Genomic DNA, 27,783 nt, shown 5'->3' on the forward strand with positions numbered 1-27,783 from the left:
TTGGGAGAAGGAAAGAACCCTTGCTGAGCTCAGCCTGAAGCAGCAAGAGATCAATCGTCTCAGTGAAGAGCGTGCCGAGGCAATGAGGATGGATGCCAGGAACAAAGAGCTCAAGAAGAGAGAAAGGCCGAAGAGCGTCGCACAGCTGCAGCTTAGCAGCAAGCAATGTATAGTGTTATTGAAAAAGTGCTGAGCAAAATAAATAAAATAGAATGAGTGTATTTAAAAGAAACTGAGATAAAACATTTATTTGCATAAAAGCAAAACCAAAATGAGCATTCTTTATGTGCAGAGGTTCAGTGGCATATAATCCTCTTTTAGTAGGTGCGATGATGATTGAGATAGTTGCGCAGAGAAGGGGGGCTCACTGTAAAATAATGAGAAACCTGGCTGCCATATAAGCATGTATGACAGTTGGACAAGATTGTTGCTGCCTTGTACATCTCAGCAACTTGTTGCCGAAGGAGTTTCTGTTTTTTTTTTAAGTCTAAAAATGCAAACTCAGCGACAGCTTTACCAAATCCCCACTCAACAGCTTGCCGTACACGGCTCATTCCACTGTTGAATGCTAGCTGCTGAGGGGTCAAAAAGTTGCCGCCGTATGGGTTCATCAGAAGCGGTTGCAACGGGTCGACTGGGTCGCCATAGATGACATAGCTGTGGCCCCCTACCAGCCTCTCCAATTTGCTGTAGATTTTGCTGTCCCGAAGGATTCCTGCACAAATCATTGCAACAGTAAAATATGATGAATCACAGTACATAAAAGAAGTGCACTGAACCAGAGAAAGGGGCAAATCCATTCAGTAATTTCTTTTATATTCCATATACTATGGTTCAGGAGAGCTGTTGCTCGTCACCATAATAAATTCCTCACTATGGGTATCACGTCACGAAAATTGCGCTGGGTTTAATGGCATATGATTAGCTACGGCTCTCATGAATAATACACAGTGTTATAATTGTCTGATCGAGGTAGTAAAGGGCTAAATGTTTTCGAATTTATAATATCTCCTTCGAGGAACTCAAGGACATATTTATTTATTATTACCCTCAGGGTATAAACATTACAGAGGGGAGTGGGTTTTAATCAATAAACAAACAAAAGATATGCACAGCAACAAAAACATACAAGTAATACTGTGACAGTTAAGTTTGGTTAAAAATGATCTAAACAAAGTCCCATAACACTTAATATAACACAATGAAATTCGCGATACCGTTTGAGTGTACACAGTGGTGAAATTAAATAATATATGAACACACAGGAAAGAGGTAGGTTTTATACAATGTTAAGAAGAACTCGCATGGTCTATATTGCGCACGGCAGACTGAAACAACCAAAATTTTTCAATTGTTGCAACGGAAGAGGGAAGGCGGTTCCAGTCTTTAGATGTGCGGGGTATGAATGAATCGGAGAAACATTTAGTGTTGCATGAATTTATGCCAACCTTGTGAGCGTGGTGAATGCGTGATGATACATATGAAGGCGGAATGAGCAATTTATCGTGTAAGTCATCATGGTAAAATATCGTATGAAAGAGGCATAACCGTGCATGCTTTCGACGAAATGTGAGGGGTAGCAGATTGAGATTAGATTTCATTGAGGATACACTAGCGGTGCGGTGATAATTAGAGAGGATGAAACGAGCTGCATTATTTTGAATCATTTCTAGCTGGTTAATGAGATCAGTAGTGCCCGGGTCCCAAACTGAAGATGCGTATTCAAGTTGCGAACGAACTAACGTTTTGTAAAAGAGAAGCTTGGTACTAGAAGGGGCCGAGCGAAAGTTCCGTTTTAAGTAGCCTAGCATGCGGTTAGCTTTGTTGACAATGAATTCGACATGACTGTTCCAGCTAAGGTTAGAAGCGATATGAATGCCAAGGTACTTGTATGACGCTACTGATTCGAGAGCTACATTGTTAAGGTGATACGTAGGTGAGTTGCTAGATGACCTTGATACGCGCAGGAATTTGCACTTGTTAACATTTAGCGTCATTTGCCATGCTTTGCACCAAGAGGAGATGTTGTCAATGTCAGTTTGAATTGCGCGTACGTCATCGTCGGTTATTATTTCACGGAAAAGGACGCAGTCATCTGCAAATAAGTGAATTGATGATGTAACAGAATCAGGCAGGTCATTAATGAATATTAAGAAGAGTAAGGGCCTAAGCACGGTACCTTGAGGAACGCCAGAAAGAACGGGGTGTAAATGTGAGTTAGTTCCATTAGTTGCTACAAACTGCTTACGGTCTGTTAAAAAGCACTCTAGCCATTTTAGTACGTCAGTATCGAGCCCTATCATGCGCAGTTTTAGTAGCAAAAGCCGGTGACAAACTTTATCAAAAGCCTTGGCGAGGGTGGTTTACCTTGTTGAAGCGGAGGGCTGGCCATGCCCTTGAAGAACCAATCATGTTAAGAGCACAGCATGATTGGAAGCTACGAAATGTGGGCTGGGCCTTTAGGGCTTTAAAACCGGGCCCCGGAGCCGGAAGCGAGGTTCTGGGCTAAGGTGAGATGCTATGCATCTTCGGCTACGCCGAGTAGGGGCCTCCCCTAGTATTAGCCAGTTCCGCCTTTTTGTTGTTGTTTGTCTTTTTGCCGTTGTATCTAACTTGTACATCCTGTAAATATCTGTATATAAATCTTCAGTTATTGCCTTTTTCATCCCTGCATCTCGAATCACCGAGAGACCGTCTCAGACGGGGCACCCCTGGTGCAGAAATCAAGCTTCAGTCTTCGAGTTGAAACCAACCGTCTCTGGCGGGGCACCTCTGGTACAAAGAAGAAGAAGAACCTGTGAAACTTTACTGGCGCAGTCGGCAGGATCCTGCGGCCATCGGAAGACGGCGCAGGAAGAAGATTGAAGGCAGGGAGTAGGCGACGATCAGGCAACAGCAGCGTTCGAGAAAGGACCTGCGGAGAGACGGCGGCAAGGACGCAAGGACCACGGCAGTAGGCCAGCGACGCGAGACTACGTCCGGTGAAAGAAAGCAGAGCGTGGAGAACTCGACGGTCACCGGCGGGTCGCAGCAAGTGACAACAACGTGCACAGGACCAGCGGCGTGCGACAGCTCATCGCAGCGTCCGGGGAAAGTGGCGGTGGACTCCGACGCCAAGGAGCTGGCAATGCGGATCGACGCATCGAAACCGTGAGTTTCCTTGGTCGCATTGTTCACGTCCCTGTGTTCGAGCCGCTAGGACAGCTGAGGGGTACGGAAGGCGGTATGGAAAGCTATCCAAGCCGGCCCTCACTTGATGTGAAGTACCGAGTAGAATTGGCGAAGGCGCGCATGGCGTACTTTCAGGCTGAACTTGCGAAAGTGAATGGAGGAAAGGCACCGCTGTGCGAGGAGAAACCTCAGGATGTTAAGTGCGTCTTGGAGGAATTAGAAGCAAAGCGCCCTCAGCTAGCGCTGGAGCTCGCTGAGCTCAAGGAGTCTAGGAAAGCTAGTGAACTAGCCAGTGAGAACTGCTCTGAGTCCCGAGAGGTGAGGCCGCCTGTGCTGGAAGACAAAGGATTATGCTTGTCATGCACAGGTCAGGGAAGCAGCAGTGAGGACGCTGAAAGCAATCAGCCGGTATGCGGGAACGCATCTTTCTTGGGAAACGCCGCAAAAGGTTCAGGAATTGAAAACAGGATTCCTGAAGGACGCGGAAATATCACAGCTTTTCCGCCACCGCGGGCGGCTAGCAAAGAACAGGAGCAGCCCAATTCTCATGATCAAGGGCCAGTCGAGACCAAGGTGTCCGATAACAAACAGGACAGCGGTGGAATTCCTGCAGGCTCTATGACTAAGATTGTGACCTCGGACACAGAGCTAGTAACCGGTGAAAATCTGGCGTTGCTGCAAACACACACTGTGTCGGCCATAGGGCAGGAAGTGCCTCGTAGTGCCAGTGATGGTAGGAGCGTTCCATCCGAGCCAGAGAACGGAGGTGGGCCTGTTGCACCTACCGGGCGGAGCTCCGTGCAGTTGTTGAACGCACTCGGTGTGTGTCCGGCCAGGTCATTTGAGGACCCGGAAATGAGTGGCGACTTGCCGCAAGACAAGCTCGGGTCAAGTGACTGCGAGGGAGCTCATGGAGCCTCGGAGTTAGACGATGCCACGAAGCCGGAAAAATGCCTATCAAGCAGGGAACGGCAACGTCAAGGTTTGCCCGTGCAGGAACGGGACAAATGGCTCCAAGCGAGGCAGAGCAGCTGGAGGCAGGTGCGTGGCCCTCACGTTGAAAGTAAGCGCGTGGAGCAGTACGTTCCGTACTGCAGTACGCCAAATCCCGTGTGGAAGAAGCGGCCGCACTGATATGATTACACTGGACAGGGGCTATGCTCCTTACGCAGTACGCGTCTCGTATTGGTGCGCCGAAGAGAGCGTGCCCTCAAGGGCGTCGCGTGATCAGGGATTTGGAACCATCGAGTACCACAACGTTTTCGATCCTGGAGGGCAGTGGCGACTTGCCGCAAGGCAAGCTCGGGTCAAGTGACTGCGAGGGAGCTCATGGAGCCTCTGAGTTAGACGATGCCACGAAGGCGGCAAATGCCTATCAAGCAGGGAACGACAACGTCAAGGTTTGCCCGTGCAGGAACGGGACAAATGGCTCCAAGCGAGGCAGAGTAGCTGGGGGCCGGTGCGTAGCCTTCACGTTGAAAGTCAGCGCGTGGAGCAGTACGTTCCGTACTGCAGTACGCCAAATCACATGTGGCAGAAGCGGCCGCACTGATATGATTACACTGGACAGGGGCTATGCTCCTTACGCAGCACGCGGTTCGTACCGGCGCGCCAGAGAGCGGGCCCTCAGGTGCGTCGTGTTGTCAGGGGTTTGGACCCATCAAGGATCGGGACGTTTTTGATCCTGGAGGGCACCAGCTTTTGAGCTCTCGCCCCGCTGTGGCACCGGCCTAATGAGCGAAGTAGCCATTGGGCGTTGATGGTATCGATTGAGACGCGTGGTGGCTCGGAACGCACACAGGGACGCTCGATGCGACCAAGGACGCTCACGTGGCCGCTAACGGACCCCATGTCAGTGCTACTGAACGCTCCAGTTGCAAGTGTCTGTGTGTGTGTGCGTGCGCTCGTTCGCGAGCAGGACGAGGGTGTGTTCTTGGAGTTGGCGAACTGGGTGCAACGCACCAACTTGGACGCTGTGTTACGGCGCACGGCAGGCATGCCACTGTGTGTATTTTAGTGTGCAATTTGCCTATGTTTTCTTGGTGCCTTAAGCATTTTCCTTAATGTTGTTTTGTTGCCCATGTGCATTATTTTGCTTTTGGTTTTGTTTGTGCCAGTGCTAGTGTATCCGCGGCATGTCACCCACAGGGTGGTTTTGTGACCCATACCGATCCCTTTGTTGTAATTCTAAAAGTGGCATTTGAGCCCTTTGTAGAATCTTGGGAAGGGCGTGTAAGGGATCGTTAGTGTACGCGGGGCCATCGGAACGCGGCTGGGAGCGCTCAAAGCGAAGCGTCTCCTTCCTTGGAACGCGGCCGCTCGCGAACGCGCCGGGTACTACGGGTGTCCCCCGCCCCGCGGTACCGTTTCGCGCACGTGCTGGCGCGAAAGTGTATTTGTCTTTGTTTTTCACTTTTATTGTGCAATGGAAAGGGCGTTTTGGCCTACGGAAGCTGGAGGGCTGGCCATGCTCTCGGAAAACCAATCATGTGAGGAGTGTAACATGATTGGTTGCTACGAAATGTGGGCCGGGCCTTTAGGTCTTTAAAACCGGACCCCGGAGCCGGAAGCGGGGTTCTGCGCTAAGGTGAGATGCTATGCATCTTCGGCAACGCCGAGTAGGGGCCTCCCCTAGTGTTAGCCAGTTCCACCTTTTTGTTGTTTGTCCTTTTGCCGTTTAATTTGTCTTGAGTGTCTAAACTTCTATACGCTGTAAATATCTGTATATAAAATTTCAGTTATTCCCCTTTTTTATCCCTGCATGTCAACACATTTTGAGACCGTCTCTGACGGGGCACCCCTGGTGCGAAGAAATAAGCTTCAGTCTTGCGAGTTAAACCACCCGTCTCTGGCGGGGCGATAAAGGAAGATAAAGAACCTGTGATCTTTACTGTCATCGTCGGTTATTATTTCACGGAAAAGGACGCAGTCATCTGCAAATAAGTGAATTGATGATGTAACAGAATCAGGCAGGTCATTAATGAATATTAAGAAGAGTAAGGGTTTAAGCACGGTACCTTGAGGAACGCCAGAAAGAACGGGGTGTAAATGTGAGTTAGTTCCATTAGTTGCTACAAACTGCTTACGGTCTGTTAAAAAGCACTCTAGCCATTTTAGTACGTCAGTATCGAGCCCTATCATGCGCAGTTTTAGTAGCAAAAGCCGGTGACAAACTTTATCAAAAGCCTTGGCGAAATCTAAAAATATGCAATCTGCTGTGGAACGTTGATCAAGGATTGCATGCAATTTATGAGTAAAGAGAACAAGTTGCGTTTCACATGAATATGACTTATGCGCATAAATTTGTATGAGCAAGGCACCCAGAACTAAATATGTAGCAGCATTGTCCTATGAAATACATATGCAGCTTTGCATTCTTTCTGGTTAATGAGGGATATCTAATTGCGTATTCTCATAAAAGCAAGCAAGGGTAAAAAGGAATGTGTGCTAATGAAAACTGCTATGCCTAGTGCCATGACGTGAACCAGAAAGAATGCAAAGCTGCATATGTATTTCATAGGACAATGCTGCTACATATTTAGTTCTGGGTGCCTTGCTCATACAAATTTATGCGCATTAATGAAACTAATGATGACGAAACATGTGCTGGATAATTGGCTGTTTAGCGGATCCTATGAAGATTTGATAAACTTATGCCCATCACACGGGCACTTTGACAGCCTTCAAATCAACAGAATAATGACTTAACGACGAAAGGAGTGCTGCTAGAAGGGCAGCCCGAATGGCCAGAGTGAATGATATGTCATGTCAACAAAAAAAGTTAGGAATTCTATCATAGAGGCTTCAAATGGCCTTTAAAACAAGTGCAGAACTCTGTCAAGGCTTCAAACTGTTTGAGCAGCGGCAGCGCGCATTCTGAGATGTGAGAAGCCACATACAGTGGAATAAAATCACAACAATATAATTCCTGAAAAACTACTTGGCTTTAAGATGCAGAACTTATTTCGCAGAAAGAAGGTACGCCAGCCACTAAATGGTGCAGCAAGAGTAATGTTGCCAGTCAAATACATCAAGCACGTGCTTGGTCAGAATTGCCACATGACTATTAGAGTTAGTCCAAAAACACGAAACATAGTTTAGGAACAATTCATATTACTGCAGTAAAGACGCATTTCGTTTTAACCTGCTCGGGCTAGACTTGTAAACCTGTTGTTTTAGACTTGTAACTTGTTTGCATGCCTCTGTAGCCGCTTGATGGTGGTGCCGCAGTAGCTTGATGCGAGATAATGGAACCTCTGATGGCCATAGAGTATGCCATGTACTTGCACTGCAGCTTATGAGTTCAATTACAATTATGAACATAAGGTCCTCAACTGAAAAACAATTTTAATGTGCCCAAGTGACGCAGGTATAAATTAGCTACTGGAGTGAAAGTCTTTGGTGATACAGAACAGCTATCAGTGGCTCTAGGTCTCTCTGCTAGCCATATTTGCCACGTCAGATGTGTGCATAGTTGCCCCAACTTTAGTTATGGAGGACAAGTGTTCAAACCAAGGCAAATGGCCAATACCTCATCTTCTCACTTTAATAAGTCTTTTTCGGTCCCTAACAACTAGCGTCTCTGAAACATCATGATATACTCTTCACCCATTTGTTAATCTCTGTGGAACCATTAGACACTGTTCCTCAATATGATGCCAGACATGAGGCCTTTCATGCATGCACAATCACTGCATTTCACTAGCTTGCTGTTTTATTGTGGATGAGAACATATCTGATGCAGGAATAAGTACTGTGCAACTGGAAGATCGGTCTACAAATGCAAGAAAATGTTGTTATGTTGTTATGTTGAATTTATTGGCGCATAAGCAGCTAAGGCTATCATGCGCCAAGAACAAGGTATGGAAAAATTGGCTTGGTCAGAGTTTGAAAACAAAGTGGATAAAAACGGTGGTGTAAAGGGCCTAAAAGTTATTTTTACTAACTAGCTGATGAAAGACAAGAATTTTAAAAATGTCTGAGAGCAGAAACTTTTAAAGGTTGGGTCGCCTCTGCAGACATCCTTGGCTCGGCAAGGATTTCGAGGCTCCCAACAGCTCAGATAAAGACCTCAGCCTCCCTCTCATGATTGAGAAAGTGGCTGAGGTGTATAACTGTATGTAGTGAAGCACAGGGTGAGTAAATTAGAGTTTGTGAAGAATACTGGCTTCCCTTAAAAAGCTAAAAACACAGGGTATACTGACAAGTGCATCTTCGCCTAAAATCAATGCTGGATGAAAAGGAATGTGTTCTTTGTAAAAGGTAGTAAAATGTTTTTTCCTTAGTGATTCAAGTTCTGTACATGAGAATAATATGTGGTTTATTGTTAGATCATCTCCGCACTTTTCACAAAGAGGTTGGTCTTCTTTTGTAAGTAGGAAGTTGTGTGTGAGATGTGTGTGTCCAATACGGAGGCGGCATAAAATAACTTCGATGAAACGTTCTTGGTGGGAGCATGATTTCCATTCTTCTATAAATGGTTTTACTAAGTGGAGCTTATTATTACCTTCAATATTCCATTCAGACTGCCATTTATCTCTGAGCTTAAACTGTACTAACTTCATGCCATCTTTGTAGGGAATGTTCGCTTTCTTTATTTCTTTGTTGCGAGCTTTTCCAGCACATTCATCTGCTTTCTCATTGCCAGCGATTCCAATGTGGCTGGGAACCCAGCAAAATTTTATGTCTTGTCCCTGTATTGTGGCGCTCGTTATGTTATGTATGATATCCCCGATTAGTGGCATCACTGCATTGCTATGGTGAAGTGAGGTTAGTATGCTCAGAGAATCAGTGTAAATGATACTGTTCTGAATGTTCTCATTTATTATTTTTTCTACAGCCAGTAAGACTGCGTAACACTCGGCGGTGAAAATGGATGCACACTCAGGTAGCCGCACTATTTTTTTCCAATTATTCTGAACTACAGCACTTCCCACGTAGTGCGCCGATTTTGATCCATCGGTATAAAATGCTTCGTATTCTCTGTATTTTTCCTTGAGTGCTAAATATTCTTGTAATATCTGTTCATGTGGTGTATGTTTTTTCCGAAATTGTGTTAATGTGAAGTCGCACACAGATGGTAGGCAGTACCAAGGCGGGAGTGGATCAGGTTTGCGGGCAATATTAGGTAATATGTTCATTATGTCTAGTTCTTGGCATTTCTCTTCAAAGCGGAGAAGAAGTGGTCTGATTGCTAGAGGTTTGTTGGTAAATATTGTTCGAGATGGACACTTTGTAACGAGTGGGTAACAGATGTGTTTAGGCTGGGAACGGATCTTTAAAATGTATGAGAATGTGAGCGTTGTTCTTCTGTCTGCAAGTGGTGGTTCATTGGTTTCTACGTACAGGCTTTTTATTGGTGATGTCCTGTAAGCACCAGTTGAAAGACGCAAACCCATATTGTGCACAGGGTCCAGTCGCTTCAAGTACGACGGCCTTGCTGATCCATACACTATGCAGCCATAATCTAAAACGGAACGTACTACAGAGCGATAAATCTGTAGAAGGCATACCCGATCAGAACCCCAGTGTTTGCGTGAAAGGACTTTAAGTATGTTCAGTGATAGCGACGCTTTCTTCTTTAGTGCGTTTATGTGAGGCAGGAAAGTAAGCTTTTTATCGAAGGTGATGCCTAGAAATTTGTGTTCCTTTTTTAAAGGCAGTGTGGTTTGGTTTAGGTGTAATGTGGGATCTGTGTGCAAGCCTCGTTTGAGTGAAAAAAGTAAGGCTACTGTTTTCTGTGGTGAGAACTGGAAACCATTCTTGTCTGCCCATGTTGCCAGTTTGTTGATTGTAAGTTGTACTTGTCTTTCACATGTAGATATATTGGAAGATGTGCACGCTATCTGAAGATCGTCGACATAGACTGAATATGTTATGGACCTTGGTATAATTTTGTTAAGAGAATTCATTTTTACAATAAAAAGAGTTGTGCTTAAAATACACCCTTGAGGCAGTCCATTTTCCTGAATAAAATCCCTTGAAAGGGTTGAGCCTAGACGAACATTAAATGAACGGTTAGTCAAAAAGTCTTTAATTGAGTTCAGCATTCTGCCACGGATGCCAAGCTCAGCTAAGTCCTGGAGGATCCCGAACCTCCAGGTAGTATCATATGCTTTTTCTAAATCAAAAAAGACGCTAAGACAGTGTTGCTTGTGTATAAAAGCTTCTCTGACAGTATTTTCAAGGCGGACTAGGTGGTCTGTAGTGCAGCATCCCTTTTTAAATCCACACTGATGGATATCAAGAAGTTCACCAGATTGAAGAACAAAGGTTAGTCTGATATTTAGGACACTTTCGAAGGATTTGGCAAGGCAACTAGTCAGGGCTATGGGTCTATAACTGCTAGGAGAAGTTGGGGGTTTACTAGGCTTAAGAAGCGGTACAATAATAGCTTTCTTCCAGGCTTCCGGTATTTTCCCAGACATGAATATTGTGTTAAAGAATCTTAAAAGTGCGTCCACGGCTGGCTCGGAAAGATTCGCAAGCATTTCATAGTGTATTTCGTCGGGTCCTGGAGCAGTTTTTTTGCCGGCAGATAGTACTTTATTGATTTCTTGGAGGGTAATTAGACAATTGTATTTTTCATTTGTGCCTCCACTTGTGCCTCTGTTTTTCAGCTGTGTTTTTGTATTTTAAAAAAGACTGTGTATAGTGAGATGAACTTGAAACTGCAGCGAAATGTTCCCCTAGTATGTCTGCCTGTTCCTCTATGCTTGTTTGTGTGCCGGGTGTTGTTAAAAAAGGAATTGTGAAGGGTGAAAAGTTTCCATTTAATTTGCGAACCTGCTCCCACATTTTTTTAGATGTCATCTGACTGTTAATGGATGAAACATAACTCTGCCATGATGCTTTCTCGGCACCCCGACGGACGTACCGAGCTTTGGCTCTTGCCTTCTTAAAATTAACGAGATTTTCATGTGTAGGATACCGGCGAAATTTACCCCAAGCTCTGTTTTGTAGTTTTTTTGCATCCTTGCACTCTTTTGTCCACCATATTTTATGATTTCGTTGCACCACTCCTGACGACTGTGGAATAGCTGTGAGTGCGGCAGTTATGATACAATTAGTGAACTTTTCATTTATCTGGTCGATGGAGAGATTATCTAAAAGGATATTTTCTAAATTTGCCTTTGCTCTAAAAAGTGACCAGTCGGCGAGGTGAAGCTTCCAGCGCCGTGGCCTTGTCGGGATTATTTCCGGTGGGGATGTTAAAGTGATTAGTATAGGGAGGTGGTCACTGCCATATGGGTTGTCAATGACATCCCATTTAAAATCATTAAAAACAGAAGGTGAGCTAAAAGACAAATCTAAAAAGGTCATTTTCCCCGAGGCAGGGGAGCAGTAGGTGGCTTTTCCTGTATTTAAAAGACATACATTGTTTGTGAGGATAAAATCTTCGATTATTTGACCCCTAGAGTCACAGTGCTCGCTTCCCCAAAAAGGGGAGTGAGCGTTAAAGTCCCCAACTACTAGATACGGTTCTGGAAGTTCATTGATAAGTTCTTGTAAATCGTGGACTGTTAATGTAGAATGTGGAGGAATATATACAGAACAGAGAGAAATTGTTTTATGGCTGACGACACTGACCGCAACGGCTTCAAGGTTTGTTTTGAGTTTTATTTCTCGAGCAGGAACGCCGCTTTGTACGATAATCGCGACGCCTCCAGAGAGTCTATTTGCCTGCTCACGATCGCGTCTAAAAGTTTTATAATGCTTCAGGATGTTCATATGTGGTGGACCTAGATTGGTTTCCTGGAGACATAAGGCTACGGGTGACATTGACCCTAAAATGTTTTTTATGTCGTCGTAATTTCTCAATATTCCTCTACAGTTCCACTGAACTAGAAAAGCCATGTTTATATTTTGGGGTAGGAGCAACGAGAGGATTACTTATGTTCTGGGGCCGTTATGGTAGCCCTGCCTTTTTTCCGCTCAAGAGAGCTGTTCCGCCGCTGTAGAGCAGGCGGGCTGGGAGTTTGGTCCATCACCTCGGAAGAGGTGCTGGACGACCGCGAAGAAGCCGCGGGTGTGTGGTTGTCAGGCCTCCCCCGACGGGGGGAAGTCCTGCGGGATGCTGACCTGTGGGCCGGCACTCCCTGGCTTGTAGTTGGCAGAGCAGCTTTCGCTGTCTCGGCCTGGGGCGTGGATGGCACTGCCACAGGCGCGGTGGAAGTGGCCGCGGCAGGTGCCGGAGCGCTGTGTGGTGCTACGCCCCCGCGCACCACATCAGCGAAGTTTGGTTTTGCTGAGAAGGAGAATGTATTTGTAACTGCAAAACGCCTTCTGGCTTCTTTAAATGAAATGTTTTCTTTTGTCTTTATGGTAATGATTTCTTTCTCTTTTTTCCAGGACGGACACGCCCTGGAGTACGCAGCATGGTCTCCTTCGCAATTTGCGCAGCGTAGTGCTGCGTCACATTCCTCAGACTGGTGGTCCTTTGATGCGCATTTCGCGCAGGTTTTGCGGCCGCGGCAGCTCTGCGAGCCATGGCCAAACTTCTGGCAATTGAAACAGCGACGGGGATTGGGTATGTAATGCCTTACGGTGATTTTCAGGTATCCAACATCGATCGTTTCGGGCAAACTGCTGGTGTTAAACGTGAGGACCATGTGTTTGGTGTCTATTTCTTTGTTGTCTTTGCGGATTTTGATTCTGTGCACTTCAATTACATTTTGATCGGAAAGTCCTTCAAGCATTTCGGTTTCTGTTAGATGGATGAAGTCAGCCTCTGAGATTACGCCTTTGACTGTGTTGAGGGATCGGTGGGGAGTTACGGAGACAGAGATGTCCCCTATGGAATCGATGTTTGAGAGTTTTGAGCATTGGATGCTCTCACGGAGTTCGAGGAGTAGGTCGCCACTGGACATTTTGGATACCTTGTAGCCAGGCCCTAAGGTATCTGTTAGACATTTGGTAACAAGAAATGGGGATATGATTCGGGCTTGCTTTTGTTCACAGTTACTGTGTATAACATGAAACTTAGTGAATGTCGGTTTCTTTTTCGAAAAAAAGTCTGCTGCTTCGTTCCGCACTCTTTTCAGAGAGCGATCAGGTTTTGAAAGGGGGGGAGCCATAAAAAATTGATGTTTTTCGGTCATGGTGCCAGCCACCCACCATGGAGTCCAACAAGGGGACGCGACAGGAACTTGAAAGTAAGTCCTGCCCACGCCAGCTGTACACCTTAACTATAACCTAATATGACTCAACTCAGGGTAGTTGGTCACACACGGTTAACCCTCGCCGCCAGGAAAAAGAGGAAAAAACAAAGAAGGGAGGAGGATACAGGAAAGTTGTAAGAAAGGAGATAGGAAAGTGAAAGATGAGAGGAGAACAGGAAAAGGCGACTGCCGATTTCCCCCAGTCGGGTCAGGCCGGAGGTGCCGTCTACAGGAAGCTGGGGCCAAAGTGGTGTGTTGCCTCCGCCGAGGGGCCTTAAGGGTCCATACGCTCGGCATCGGCTCAACCACCAGGATCCCCTTTTCCCCGGACACGGCGATGCCACGCACGGCTAAGCGCGGATGCTCGGGTCCGTGGTGATGCATTGTTCACCATCATCCCCCTGCGGGGATGTCCCTGCGGATGCTCGGGTTAACCCCGTGGTGTCGCCACTCACAAATGCAAGAAAATGACTTAATTTTCAGCATGACAGATTTGAGGACAAAGTAGGCTGTAAAGTGCTAATACCTGAAAGGAGCATGTATGGGTGTGTCAGAGATAACAGTGAAGAAAGTGCAAATCTAGCATTTCTAGTTTGTGAAAAAAACATGGAAACAGCAGGTGCAGTGCTTGTGTGTCATTTGTTTATGACAAAAATAAAGTCTCGAATTACTGGCTACATAACAGGTTTTCTCGGTTATCTCCAATGTATTTTTGCTCTCGGTTACCTTCTCATGAACTCTGGGGGCTAAAATGTTAACGAATAAAATGTTACGTCAAGTTATCAATGCATATGAAAAGCTACATTGATGACAAATTAAGATGTACACTGGTGCCTTTCTTTCATATGTTATGCATGCAGCTACATATTCGAAGATACTACAACTAACTGCTGTGATGCACGTCACCAAGCAAAAAAGCCCCCCCATTAACCACTAATGTTGATCCTAAAGCTGACCAAGGTAACCTGCTCCTTTGATGTTGTTGACAAAGGAACCAACCTGCATCATGCCGTCTCCCAGGGTACGTCCCGTCCAACTGGCACACAATGCCATTGGGGCACATCAGTGATTGATATTTCACGCAATGTACCCTCTTATGGCCAGAAAAATATGCTCGCTGATTACTCTTTGGTCGGCATATAGACCGAGCTGTTCCATAAATGAAGGCCCAGCAGTTCGGCAAGGGAGCTCCTCTGCTTTTCACAGCCTGGAAGAGGAAGACCGTGTAAGGAAGCAGTGCAACAGCGCTGTTCAGTGAAGGGAAAACTATATCTGCAGTCAAGTCATAATTATGTGGATTCCACTACTACTTCTAAAACCATGGCATCCATTTATTAAATTACTAGATGTGAAGTCAATTTCACCACACAGTTATAGCAGGCGGTGTTAGTAATTCTCACAAAGTGTGTGGAAATATCAAACACAAGTAGAAGAGAGAAAACAGAATGAGGCATCTATTTACCAACATAGACAAAGTACGAAACCACCGATAAATGGGCCAGAGGTCGAGCTTCTGTTCACTTTGGGTAACCTTGGCATTCTTCAGTACACTATGGGCCTTCTTCCACAACTCTACCATCCACTGCTATAAGCTGTAGCTAGCTATACTCCCTTGGCAGGCCCATCTATGGGCACACGTGCACAGCATGCTCATACCGCATGTATGCATTAGTGTTGGTTGAATGTTTAGGGGTATCCCCCAAGGTGATAGGAACCCCTCAAGGTGATAGCTCAGTAGGCAGAGTGACTGCTCTGGTGAAGCGGTGGTCCAGGGTTCGAATCCTGGTCCAGGACGCATTTTCTTTGTCTACGAAGCTCCTGTGGAAGCTGTACAGCTTTTCTTTGTAGCCATATGGCTGCGCTTGGGTGTATGCTAATGAGTAATCAATCCCCTATTGTGTATGCATTACCGTTGTTTGATGCATGTTTTTTAAGAAGACTGACTACCCGGCTAATTGCTGCATCTATTTGAAACAGAACACAGGTACAGAACACGAGAGATAAAGAGTGCTTTGTCGCTGTCTACCTGTTCTGTATAGCTTTCCTGACGTCTATTTCAAAATGTATGATTTCCTCACATTCAGTTTTCTCTCTGCTAGCATTACCAATGAAAGCACTCATGTATGTTTTGTTTACGTTGTCCTTAAGATGTTGAATAGAAGAAAGCTCTTTAGCTAACTTGTTTGCTTTGCACGAGAATAATTTGCAATCGGTTGCATGGGTTAGAGGGGTGTGCATCAAAACTTCCTGTGCTCATGCAGGCAGTCATTTCAGTAGTATCTTGTCTGACCCACAAAAGAGTCCGCATGCATTAGATTATCGTTGCATAACTTTCAGCATGAAGTGTAGATTAAAAGTTGTTTAAAATGATTGACCTACTCTAATATCACGCCAACTTCTGTCCCAGCCGAAAGCAAAACCAGTTTGAACTTAATTAGTACTGGGCAAATGCTGCGTTTGTGCTTGAATGATTTTTTTCTCTGGTTAGACCTTGAATGAAGCTTTATGGTATCTCTGGGTTATGGTATCCCCGGAAATGACCATGGATTAGTGCTTGCCACAGAGGTAACAAGAATAATTTCATGTGCTGTCTGTTAACCTGCTCGGCTAATTTCACTGCCTCCTTTAAGCACTTTCCCTATTAAAATGAAAAAATCAACGCAGCAAGAAAATTAAGCCACAATTGAGTTCAGCGTGTAACGCGCAGACTGCTTCAAACGCTTTTTTTTATTTCGTAAAGGTTCGCGAAAAATGCACGTTCACTTCACGCGTAGTGCAGCACAAACAAAGAACATAAACAACGGCGACTTACGTCTGCGAATTCCTGGAGGCAGGTAGTCGTCAGCCACAGGTGGTTGTTGCAGTCGGTGAGCAAATGCCCAAAAGTCTTTGCAACATGATTTATTACTTGTGATGCCACGCTGGACATCACTGATGGATAAAGGCCGAATATGCGCTGCAGGTCGCACCACCTTTTCGGATATGCCAGCCGTCGCGGCCTGGCACGGTCAATCGCTGTGCACTCAGAATCCTTTCTGGCATGCACAATGCCCTCACTAACTCATCTATGTCACCCTTTTCAAATCGAAACTGCTGCTTGAACAGCGTGCTATCGATGCTGTCGATATTTAGGAGCCCGTACCGCGAACGATACTTGCACAGCTCGTGCTCCCTCCGGCGCCTCATGTCGTACTCGATGTCCGCAAATGAGTGATCACCTCTCAGAAGCCACCGGTCTTTCCTAGTCAACATGAGGTCATCAATTTCGTCCCACGTCAACATCGACGCGACATGATGGTTATACAGGATGCTAGAAGGCATACTGATTGCCAATTCAGTCGGACTAGGATGACTCTGCCAAACTTGCTCACTGCGTAGCGGCGGGCGACGGAACGGGCGGAACTTCCAGCTCGGCTCGGCTACGGCCACGCCCTGGCTCGGCTCCGATCGACTGACCTAAACAAAATCATTTTCATTTATTTCTACTACACGCTAGCGCATTTTTTGAACTTGTACGGTAGATCCACACGGTCGCTGTTACCCGCTGTTAGCGTACGGCCAACTAAAACTATACGTCGGAGCGGAGAGCGTAACGCACGCAGCGGCGTAGCGCTTTGCGTACGCAGACACTTGAGGACGCACAGCTAAAACTGTCTATTAGCCAGTGGTGCAGAATTTCCATCCATAAATTTACACTGTCACTACATCTGATGTCTCCACTGTATTTCGTTTTTAGGGAACATGCACTTGCAAGGCAGGGCTCTCCAGACCTTGATTTATGTTGCCACCTTGATTTACGTGAACCGGTGAGTATATTGTTTTGGTCTAGGTTTGGTTTGGTTTTGTGGGGTTTAACGTCCCAAAGCGACTAAGGCTATGAGAGACGCCGTAGAAATTCTAGCCGCCGCGGCCGGGATCGAACCCGCGTCTTTTGGGTCAGCAGCCGAGCACCATAGCCACTGAGCCACCGCGGCGGCAGTTTTTTTTTTTTTTGGTTTACCATTTGGGTCTACCATTTGAAGGGCTCCGGAAATTTCGACCACCTGGGGTTCTTTAACGTGCACTGACATCGCACAGTACACGGGCCTCTAGAATTTCTCCTCCAAAGAAATTCTAGCCGCCGCGGCCGGGACCGAACCCGCGTCTTTTGGGTCAGCAGCCGAGCACCGTAGCCACTGAGCCACCGCGGCGGCAGTTTTTTTTTTTCTTGGTCTACCATTTGGGAGTTCCATGCCTCCCACACATTGCCTACATTGTGTACCGAGCGACCACAAGTAAAAAAATAGCAAAACAAGCTCAGTGACTAGATTACCTTTTCAAAAAGGTAATTTCCTACCTGAGAGCTTTCTTAAAGCTTATCAGTCGCAAGTACATCTTAAGTGCTTCAGCTGTTTTAATTTGGTTGCCTGTTAGTAACAAGGGCTTGTCCTCATAAAAAACAGTACCAAGAGTCTGAAAAAACCGAGTTTTGGTTATACTTTTATTTTCCATGTTGAGGGCAATAAAAGACAGCCTGGACCTTCTTTCTTGCACCGATCTTCAGCAGCAGTGGCGCCGTGTTGCATCATGCAACTTATTGGAGCCACGACCAGTCAATGCATTTTGTCATGTTCAGCGACCAACAAAGAAAACATTCTCTGAAGACGTGCAAAAGGAGATCGTAAAGAAATTGATAGGAGCTGTACCAGAATCTCCACTTGCGAAGCACAAGACACGTATCAGAAAACAACAGACTCTACAAGCACAAAACATTACAGATGTTCCTTGTACACTTGACAGTTTATTTTCAGATGACCTTTCAAACTCTCCTCTGTGAGGCTATGCATTGTTTCAGTTTTTCGAAAACATGAGCAGTGGAATGAGAATTAGAATTAAGAGGTTCTCTCTTGACATGCTAACCCCAAAAGAAAGAATTTTACAAGAATGAGGTGTGCCTGACAGCAGACAGGGCAAAAAATAAGTGAATGGACAGTGAATCAGCAGTGCACATTCTGGCATAGTGAAAGAAAAAAAAGAATAACTTGTAGCATCTGTAGAGAACTGTACACTTTTAAAGGAACAGCGAGTGGCACATGGGCAACAAAAGTTTAAAGAATCTTTCAAAACCGCACTTTTGCCGGCAACCAAGCAACAGCATACGGCAAAGAAAATGAACCGCTTGCTATCCGCGAATATGAATGCACGCAAAATTCTAAGGTTAGCAGGCTGGGCCTCATAGTTGTTTCTGAGGTACCGTGGTTAGGCTACAGTCCGGATGGGGTTGCAATTCAGGATGAAAAAAAAATCCCCGTTGAAGTTAAGTGTCCAGTGTTAGGCAAAAAGCACAGCATTGCTGAGCTGGTAAAGGAAAAAAAACTGATATACATTGTCAAAGATGGAGAAAACTTTACTTTGAAATGTAAGCAGTCTTATCACTCCCAGGTTTAGCTGGGTCTTTCGGTTTTAAACCGTGACATGTGCCACTTTGTCGTACATTCAAAGGTAGAAAGCTCAGTAATCCGTGTGGCAAAAGATGTTCGGCATATGCGGTAACTGCTAGGCAAGTTGCAGTACGTGTATTTTAGGAAAATACTTCCGAAACTTGCTGACATGACCAAAAGGTAAAATTGTGGACAGAACTAGCCGAGGCCATGCCGCTTGTAAAATGACACATATTTATTAAACAGACGGCAAGTGGCATTTTCTCAACTATGGCAGTCTTCTTGTGAATTATGTGATATTTTGTGTACATAAATACTAGCAAAAAATCCAATAGCAGGTTTTGATTATCAGTTCACTACAATTCTGAAAGGCTGAAATGAACCCAGAGCCCTCCAATGTGGCACACCATGGCTTCACAATGTGTTTTAGCACTGAATAAAGTGGCCTCTTACAACCAAAAATTATCTTCGGCCGATATTGGTGAACACAGGTTTGTCATGCCACATGCTACAGTAAAGAGTTATTCTACATGCGGTAGCATTTCCCATAAGATTGTGCCATTCAACATTCTGAATATTTTGACTCTCTGAATGGCCCTTTCGACATGCACTCTAGCCCTTGCAATGTCAGCTGTCTTCAGAGCTTCAGTTTCAGAGAAATGGCTCTCCTTTCCAAGGAATAGGGGCCTAATATTGCCCACACCACAAGATGCACACAGATCGTTAATGAAAAAAAAAACCTATAAACCATGATGTCATCAGTGAAAGACTGAAACTTGCTCAGAACGCCAGAGTGTATTGTAATGGCTTTGTCAGATGCTCGTCCACCAAATGCCTTACTAATAAAAGTGATTGTGCCTCCTAGACTGACACATACAAGAAATTTTACAGTATAAGTCGATTTATACTGGGAGTAGGTCAACAATTGACACGTCACACAACTTGGCCGTTCAACTGCAATTTCTGTACAGTGACCCCTTTTTACTCTGCTGTACCTCTCAAAGTGCACAGGCATATTTTTTAACACCTCATGCCAACACCTTATTTAACAGGCATATTTTTTAACAAGTTTTGTACCACCTGAAAAATGATGAAGGTCGCAGCATAGAAAGCGATACCTCAGAATTCTTTGTTACGTTCTTAGAATTAGGAGCACAGGATTGCAAAGGCTGAGGTGACGATTGAGTTACGCCGTAGACTCACATTCTCGTGCACCACTCTTCCGCAAAGCGTGAAAGAAGGCTAAAGCATCTACACCAGGAAAGTCTAACTACTGGAATGCAGCCGCTGACGCCCTCAAGATATCGAAACGGTTTGAAGTGAGGCAGAACACCAGAATAAGGCCTGCATATAAAAAGCGGGACCTAGAGTATTGGTTTGAGTATTGGAAGAGGCCACGCTGTGCAGAAGAAAAAGTAAGAGAAGGAAGCCCCCTAAAGAATGTAGACGATATGGATGCAGGACAATTGCGCACGGAGCTTCGAGCTATGGGAATATCAACGAAAATCAAATCAATGGAAAAATTTCGCCACCTGTTAATTAAAGAAAGAGAAAAGCAATGACTGCAGCCGCAGGAGGAGATAACAGTTATGTTGTGAGAGAAGTGCCTTTTAGTTTTACTGTTTTCTCATCTGCATATGGTGCTGTGTTGTACCTATAGTTTAGAAAGTGGTTTGGTTTGGTTTATTGGGTTTTAACGTCCCGAAGCTACTAAGGCTATGAGGGACGCCGTAGTGAAGGGCTCCGGAAATTTCGACCACCTGGGGTTCTTTAACGTGCACTGACATCGCACAGTACACGGGCCTCTTGCATTTCGCCTTCATCGAAATTCAGTCGCCGCGGCCGGGATCGAACCCGCATCTTTCGGGACAGCAGCCGAGCACCGTAACCACTGAGCCACCGCGGCGGGGAGTTTCGAAAGTGCACCACTGCTTGAAGATGAAGAGCGTGTTCCTAATCCCCCATTTAACCTGCCCCTAATGAAGTGTTTGGTGTGTACTAAAAGTAGTGTAATTGTATTATGTGAGTGTGTCCTTGCCATATCCACCCTTAACAATTTTTTGGGGGGAATATAAATGTGTTGTGTGTGTTTTGCATGTATTGCGGTCGTCACCTTTAAAATGATCTTGTGGCTTGTCTTTGCGTAAGCAAATTCTTTTATAATAATCAAACCACGGGAAACCCATTTATAACGAAATCAGTGCAGCTAGAAAAAAAATATTGTGGAAAGCTTCGAAGAGGAACATGCATATCAGCCTTTAAGTTCTGCGGCGCGGAAGGAAAAAATATTCTGCCAAAGTTAACAAATCTGTTCATGCGTGTAGGGCGTAGATCTCACACTAGCATCGAGTGCACAATGCGCACAAACAGGCTCGAGAAAAGTGACGACACGTGGCTGCCTCGTTACAATGCGATCGTGACTGCCTTCTGCCCAGCATCAACGAATCCTCACCACCGGGCAATGTTCTAAGTAGTTTCGTGGAACCTTTCAACGCCGATGCCTTCCTCGTCACTGAAGCGTGTGGTGCCGCTGAATTTGGACAATGCCCACTGCCAGTCACCCAACATTGGACCGTCGACGAACATCATCTCGTGCTACAAAAGGGGCGGCACAGCAGTCTTCCTCTGAGGCGTGATTCCGGCGCTACCATGACACCGCCGCTGACGTTATGGCTCTTCATGCAGGTTGGTGGAATGCCTCCTTACGGCACCGATGTTTTGTACGTTTTGCCGGTTCCGCCCCAAGTGATTTTTGCACAAGTGTGTTCACGGTCTTCTTTTATCGAGAATGCAAAGTACTGTCGAAGGCGACGCTATTTGTTAAAGCGTAGAGCTGTGTTTTTCATGCTGCTGCTGTTATTGTGCGGAGACGAACTGAATCCAGGGCCTGATAACGACTCTGCTCTTCAACAGCTTCTAGTTGGCCAGGCTGATATTAAGCAGAAATTGTTATCTATTGAGGAATACCAGGCTGAGAACAAGGCTGCCATGCAGGCTCTTAACACGGGGTTTACAAAACTAGAGAAGCAGATAGGCCATCTTGATGAAATGAAGAGCACTGTTGCGAAATGCCAGGAGAATAATCAATTGCAACATGCCGAGCTGCAGAGCCTGAGGGCCAAACTAGATCAGCTAGAGAACAGGAGTCGGCGTTGCAACTTGCTTTTCTTTGGAATTAAAGATACAGATCAGCAAGAATCAAATGCAACAAGTGAAAATCATGTGAAAGAAGTCTGCAGGGAACATATGGGAATTGAATATTTAAAATTTGGAAAAGCCCACCGAATTGGAAAATTTAGCCCAAGTAAAAAGCGACCCATCATTGTAAAGTTTGCGACACATAAGGAAAAGTTAGCAGTCTTTGCAAAAGCAAAAACACTCAAGGGTACTTCTGTCAGTATATCTGATGATTACCGCGATAATGTACGAAAGAAACGAAAAATTCTCTGGGAATACGCGAAAGCACATTGTGATGAATCAGATCGTCCGGTCATCAGATATGATACTTTATGCCTGAAGGATGGAAAGTATGTATACGATGAAAATCAAGAGTGTGTGAAGCGGGTCACGTGACCTAAAGCTGATAACTGTCGCTTGTCTTTTTTGGTAGTTAATTGCCGAAGCATTAAAAGTAAAAAAGATGAATTACTGGGTCTCGTTGAACTGATGAAGCCGTCCGTCGTTCTTGGATGTGAGTCATGGCTACATGGTGATATTGCTGATAGTGAAGTGTTTCCAAGTAATTACTGCAGCTATAGGAAAGATCGCGGCACGCATGGTGGGGGTGTTTTCATCCTGGTAGACGAAACAGTTAATTCCCAGAAACTTGATATTGACGTTGGAACCAGTGAGGCTGTTTGGGTCAAAATACGTTTAGGAAATGGTAAATCTATCGCTGTGTGTTCATTTTACCGACCACCGGGAAGTGCATCCGACACCTTAAGCGACTTTTCAAAAGCTGCCGAATCAGTTAAGCATGACTACATGGCCATCAGAGGTGACTTAATCTACCTGAAATTGATTGGTCCCATTTGGCCACGGTATCAAGTAACGGTAATAAGGAGACTAAAGCAATGCTTAATATTTGCGCCTCTTTCGCTTTGACGCAAATCGTGACTCAACCAACTCGTGGGAACAACGTTCTAGATCTTTTCTTGACCAACATTCCTGAGGCTGTGCACCCTCCTGGAATCTTGCCCGGGATCAGTGATCACAGTTCAGTCCTGTGCGAAATGAAGCTGGATTACGTCAGAGTTTTTGACGGCGGGCGGCGTCGCATATATAGCTATGGTAAAGCACGTGTCAGTGATATCTGCGCTGCTCTCGAATCCTACTTTCATGTGTTTGAAACAATGTCTGAAGCGATGTCAGTTCTCGAGTTGTGGAAAATTTTCAAAGAAAAAATTTTAGAGTTACGTGAAATGTACGTTCCTAGTTGGATCTTGACGTCACGACGAAGAAAAAGCAAGCCTTGGTTTAACAAAACTGTGTGCACGTTCATATACAAAAGACAGGCTGCTTCCAGGGCGTATAGAAGGAATCCTTATATACAGAACAATGAAAAATTAAAATATACAACAAACGCAGCGAAGGTAGCCGTCCTAAAGAATTTTGGCAGTTCATGAAAAGAAACGGCAAGGATCAAGTATGGTTTTCGTAAGGGCCTTTCTTGTGTTGACTGAACTAATTCATGATCTGACAAGTGCACTTGATGAAGGGTTGTCTGTAGATTGCGTCTTCTTGGATTTCAAGAAGGCATTTGATGTTGTTCCTCATTCTTTTTTGCTTGAAAAATTGTCTTCGTATAACATTGATGAGAGAATGAGAGAACATTGATGAGAGAACATTGATGAGAGAACATTGATCAGAGAACATTGATGAGAGAACAAAAAGCGCGTTCGTGATGTTCGCGATGTCAGATTTTGGCGTGAGCATATATCTCTATCTTTCGATCACGCTTATCGTTGGCAACGGACCACGTCCTGATAAAATGGACCGAGGAAGAGAAATGGCACGTATACCCTATACGTGCCATGGCAAATACGGCCGTCGGGTTGCGTCTGCTGACGGAGCCCGGTGCCATCAGTCCTGTGCGGGGCGCTATTGAAATATTTTAATGGACAGAAGGAGAACCAGCTGCTCCCACAGAGGTCCTCGATAGAGGTAAGTGATGACGAATTTCCTCATGTCAGCGGCTTTTGAATCGCCGAAGAGTGCCTCAGCTGACGGTGCAGCCAAGTGCTGGGCTTGAAATGCGGTTGTAACTTTTAGGCAGTTGTGTGGTAGTGCCTCCATCATATACAGATTATAACTGCAGCAGTCATCTCAAGTTGCAAATGAATATCGATATGGGTTCACAGTGAACAAAAGGCATGATAATAGCATCTCTTGCACAGATCAGTTCTGCACTCCAAAGAAAGCTAACATGGCCAACCTCACGTTTTGTTCAGAAGATACTTGTATGAAACCGCGCGTGGCATGCGTCTCTGGACCTCAATGCTTCTTCAGCAGGAGAAATGCTTCACAATGCTTCCTACAAATCTCAACGCGTCAATGCACTGTTTGTTTGCATTATTAGTGACGCTTGGATGTTATTCCAACTGTTCTGCAGCTATCCTCCATTGCATGGTCACAGACTGTGGACCGTCGAGCCAGGGCACCTCATTGCTCAACTGCAGCAGTCACCAGCCACAAGAGGACAACAGCTTGGAAGATCAGAACCAAAATGAGCTCACCTGCGAGGACCATGACGTGGGTAACATCACTTCAGACTGCATGGAGGAGCCGGTAAGTAGATTTCATTCAGTGTGTACAAACATTTGCCTCTGTGTATCACTCTGCAATAGCAATACAAAAGAGATAAAGCTGTTGGGCTGAGGAATCGTGAAAAGCCTAACAGAACTATTAATAAGTAATCTTTTATTCATTGAAACTCTGCCACCAGGATAACATGCTGTGTTTCGCTAGCTGTATTCTTAATCACGCCCATATTTTCATACACTGCTCCGAAACCAAGAGCCCAAGTATGTCAATAACTTTCAGCAGGAGCTGGCCTTTCCAACGACTGACCACAAGGTGGACAAAGGCTGCCAGGCGGAGGTCGTCCACCTGGACGGCGAGTGCCAAAAAGGAAGCGGCAGACCACCGAGCCCACTCAGAGCGAAGTGCTGCTCTCCTTGGATGCCAAGCAGATGGTTCAGGAGACGACACAGAACAAACAAACGTGCAAGAAAAGGCACATTTTGGACCTTAATCACCTCGCATTGGAATTATTATAGACAGCCCACCTCCTGAAGAATGTTCCATAGAGGAGGCACGCACAGCATTTGTCCCGGTTCACGCAGGACATTGCGGAAAACCAGGACGGACCGGAATGAAAGGCAACAGTTCTGTAGTTAAACTGCCTGTACCGAGTTTCGGCTTGAGTCTCAGAATACTTGACAGGGTCATGCCCAGGAATTTTAAATAATTGGTTTTACAAGATGCCCTCTTATGACAGTATATCACTCATAATAAGCTCATCTGTGCAATGGTTTTTGCATGGGTATATGATTTAAAGTGTTTGTTATTCTACTTTCTTTGAGCACTGTATATATCAGTGCGTTGTATTCTTTCTTCAGGAAGCCTCATTCAGCTGTTTGTGTCCAGGGCCGCAGAGGTTTATGGTGCTGCTTCATGACCTTCAATGTTCACCGACTGCTCCATCTTGCCACAAGTGTGGAGAATTTGGGACCACTATGGGCCAACTCAGCATTCCCATTTGATTCGGGAAATAGTAAATTGACAAAATTGGTGAAAGCTGCAAAGGGGGCCCCCTATGCAGATCCTAGAGAGGGTGCTTGTGAAGCAAGAGCTTGAGCATGCACTTCATGCAGTGTCTTTGCCGGGAAACATGATGGCTTTTTGTGCTAGATTACTAGGCCATGGAGATACCGAAAAAACTGTTCGTGTTGGAGATGTTCGTGTCTTTGATGCTGTAGCCAAGCTACAGCTCACAACAGAGGAGGAACAAGCTGTGAATAATTTTTAAGCTGGGAGGAAAAAAGACAACAATGAATTGTTAAGGATAAGCTTCCAGGGTATAATTATCCACAACCTGCAATACAAAAAAGCCACAAAAAGTGACAGTTCACCAATACTGACCTATGATGGCGGCTTTTTCCTTGTCAAAAACATTTTGCAGGCAATTTAGCCCAATTCTGACGGTACCGGCAGAGTGATTCTGCTCTGCCAGAAACTAGTTCTTGATGAAGGTATTGATAGCCTTCCGGGCCATATTGGAATATGTTTTAGATAACCAGCGGCTACTTTTGTTGTTGTTGAGTCATCTGATACTTCAGTGCATTGCCTCTTCGTTGATTTTGCAGATGAAAAGAAGTGTGATGTGTGCACCTTGGGCAACATAGTAGAGCGTGACTAAGTACCGCATTCAAAGATTTGATGCTTGTGTTCATGTGGTCATCTTCCTCCAAATTACATCCTATACAGGATAGTCTCCTCATAGTGCCATTCGAATTAGGGTTGCAATTAGCCATATCTTATCCCAAAAAACTCCAGATTCCATCCCTTCCTCTAACTCCCGGCCACCATCGGCTTGATTTTGCACCGTCGCGCTAGCAGACTGGCTCGCGCGGGCGCCGCAACCACCTTCACGTCTTACCAGCAGCTGATTTCGTTCACTCATGCCACGGCTGAGAGCACCACAATCGTGGCGCGCGAATGCGCTAGTCACGTGAATTTTATCTATTTCGCGCGCGTTCTTTGGAGCGCGGGAAAAATATACACATGAGGCTTTCTTTATCGCAAATGAATTGAAAGGGTATTTCTGAAGGTGCTCTAAACTTTGCTATTCACATCGGCTGTCTAAAGTGAATATTTACGCATTTAGAAAAATTATCTTTATTGCTAATTAATTAATTGCAAAACAAAAAAATTGCCCATGGCGCGCAAGCCGGTTGGTAGCTGTATGTATGTGGTTTCTCTGGCCTATCTCAAATATCTTATTTTTTAACCCTTGGCTAAAGTTAGCGTGGACACCCTGTATATTGCCATGCAATAGGATGCCTCCGGCGACCCAATCCCGTAGTTGTCTCGGTGGGCCTGATGAGAGGCCTGTCTTGGTGCTGACACCAACACGTAAGTGCTTGGCCGCTTCACTTGTTGTGTTCATGATGTCAGAGAACTGCTCCTCAGCATCCGGTGGCCGCGAAAAATATTCTGCAACTCAGTGACCTGGTCGTGTAAAGAATGGAAGCCGATGTGTACACTTTGCAGAACGTTCGTAACTGGGCCCAGTCGTGCACTGTACTTCGCTACAATGTGCAAGCAAACGAGGAAAGATGAGCTTGTTGCGCATTAGAGGATGTGAGCTCGTTGCCTAGTTGGAGCGCTCGAGCTTGATTCCATTAGAGTTTTTATACCCCTGTCATACGCCCAGTTCAATGGCAATTGACTCGAGGACCTTCGAGATTTTCGATCGCTATCGAACTCGAGGGCTGCTATGCTTCTCCTACACGGCACACTTCAATAGCCGTTGAAATGGTTCTCGTGTTTTACGACAGGGATGCGTGGCGCCACAGTGGCTACTTTCGATTTCGCGCTAATAAGAAAAATGTTTTTACAAACCCAGGTATACATTGGACCTCTTTTTGGAGTCACAGAAAGCTTGTAGCTAATATTAAAGGCTAGTTACGTTTTAGTGTAAGATATTTTCTTTAGTACAATTATTTGTTGAAGTTTTGCAATGCTCTGGAAACACTGACACCGGTGCCGTTTCCGTGGTCTGCTTGCTTCCTACCGCTTCGTGCATAGGACGCGTTTTTTCGTGTTCTCGCTTACGGCGGTTCCAATCTCTGGAATCCTGCGTGCTGGTGCCTTTTCACCGACATGAGTGACGAAGCTGGACACACTCGGGATGCAAAGACGAAGGTTATGGTGCTTCTGGCTGCCATCGCTCAGCTTGACGCTGGCGGCGAGGCGCCGAAAGCCGAGGCTGATCGGATCCCTTACAAAAATGAATTTTGAGCTACAGT

The 27,783-nt window shown here is 45.4% G+C and overlaps 2 pseudogenes; one reads left to right on the forward strand and one right to left on the reverse strand.

The window, feature by feature from the left end:
* The window catches only part of LOC149370167 (uncharacterized), a 49,599-nt pseudogene that overhangs the window by 3,145 nt on the left and 18,671 nt on the right, over positions 1-27,783 (forward strand).
* Positions 318-16,708, reverse strand: LOC149370168 (uncharacterized; annotated as a pseudogene).

Source organism: Amblyomma mixtum, chromosome 1 (genome assembly GCF_055824585.1).
Source record: "Amblyomma mixtum isolate Tamu chromosome 1, ASM5582458v1, whole genome shotgun sequence".
NCBI lineage: Eukaryota > Metazoa > Arthropoda > Arachnida > Ixodida > Ixodidae > Amblyomma > Amblyomma mixtum.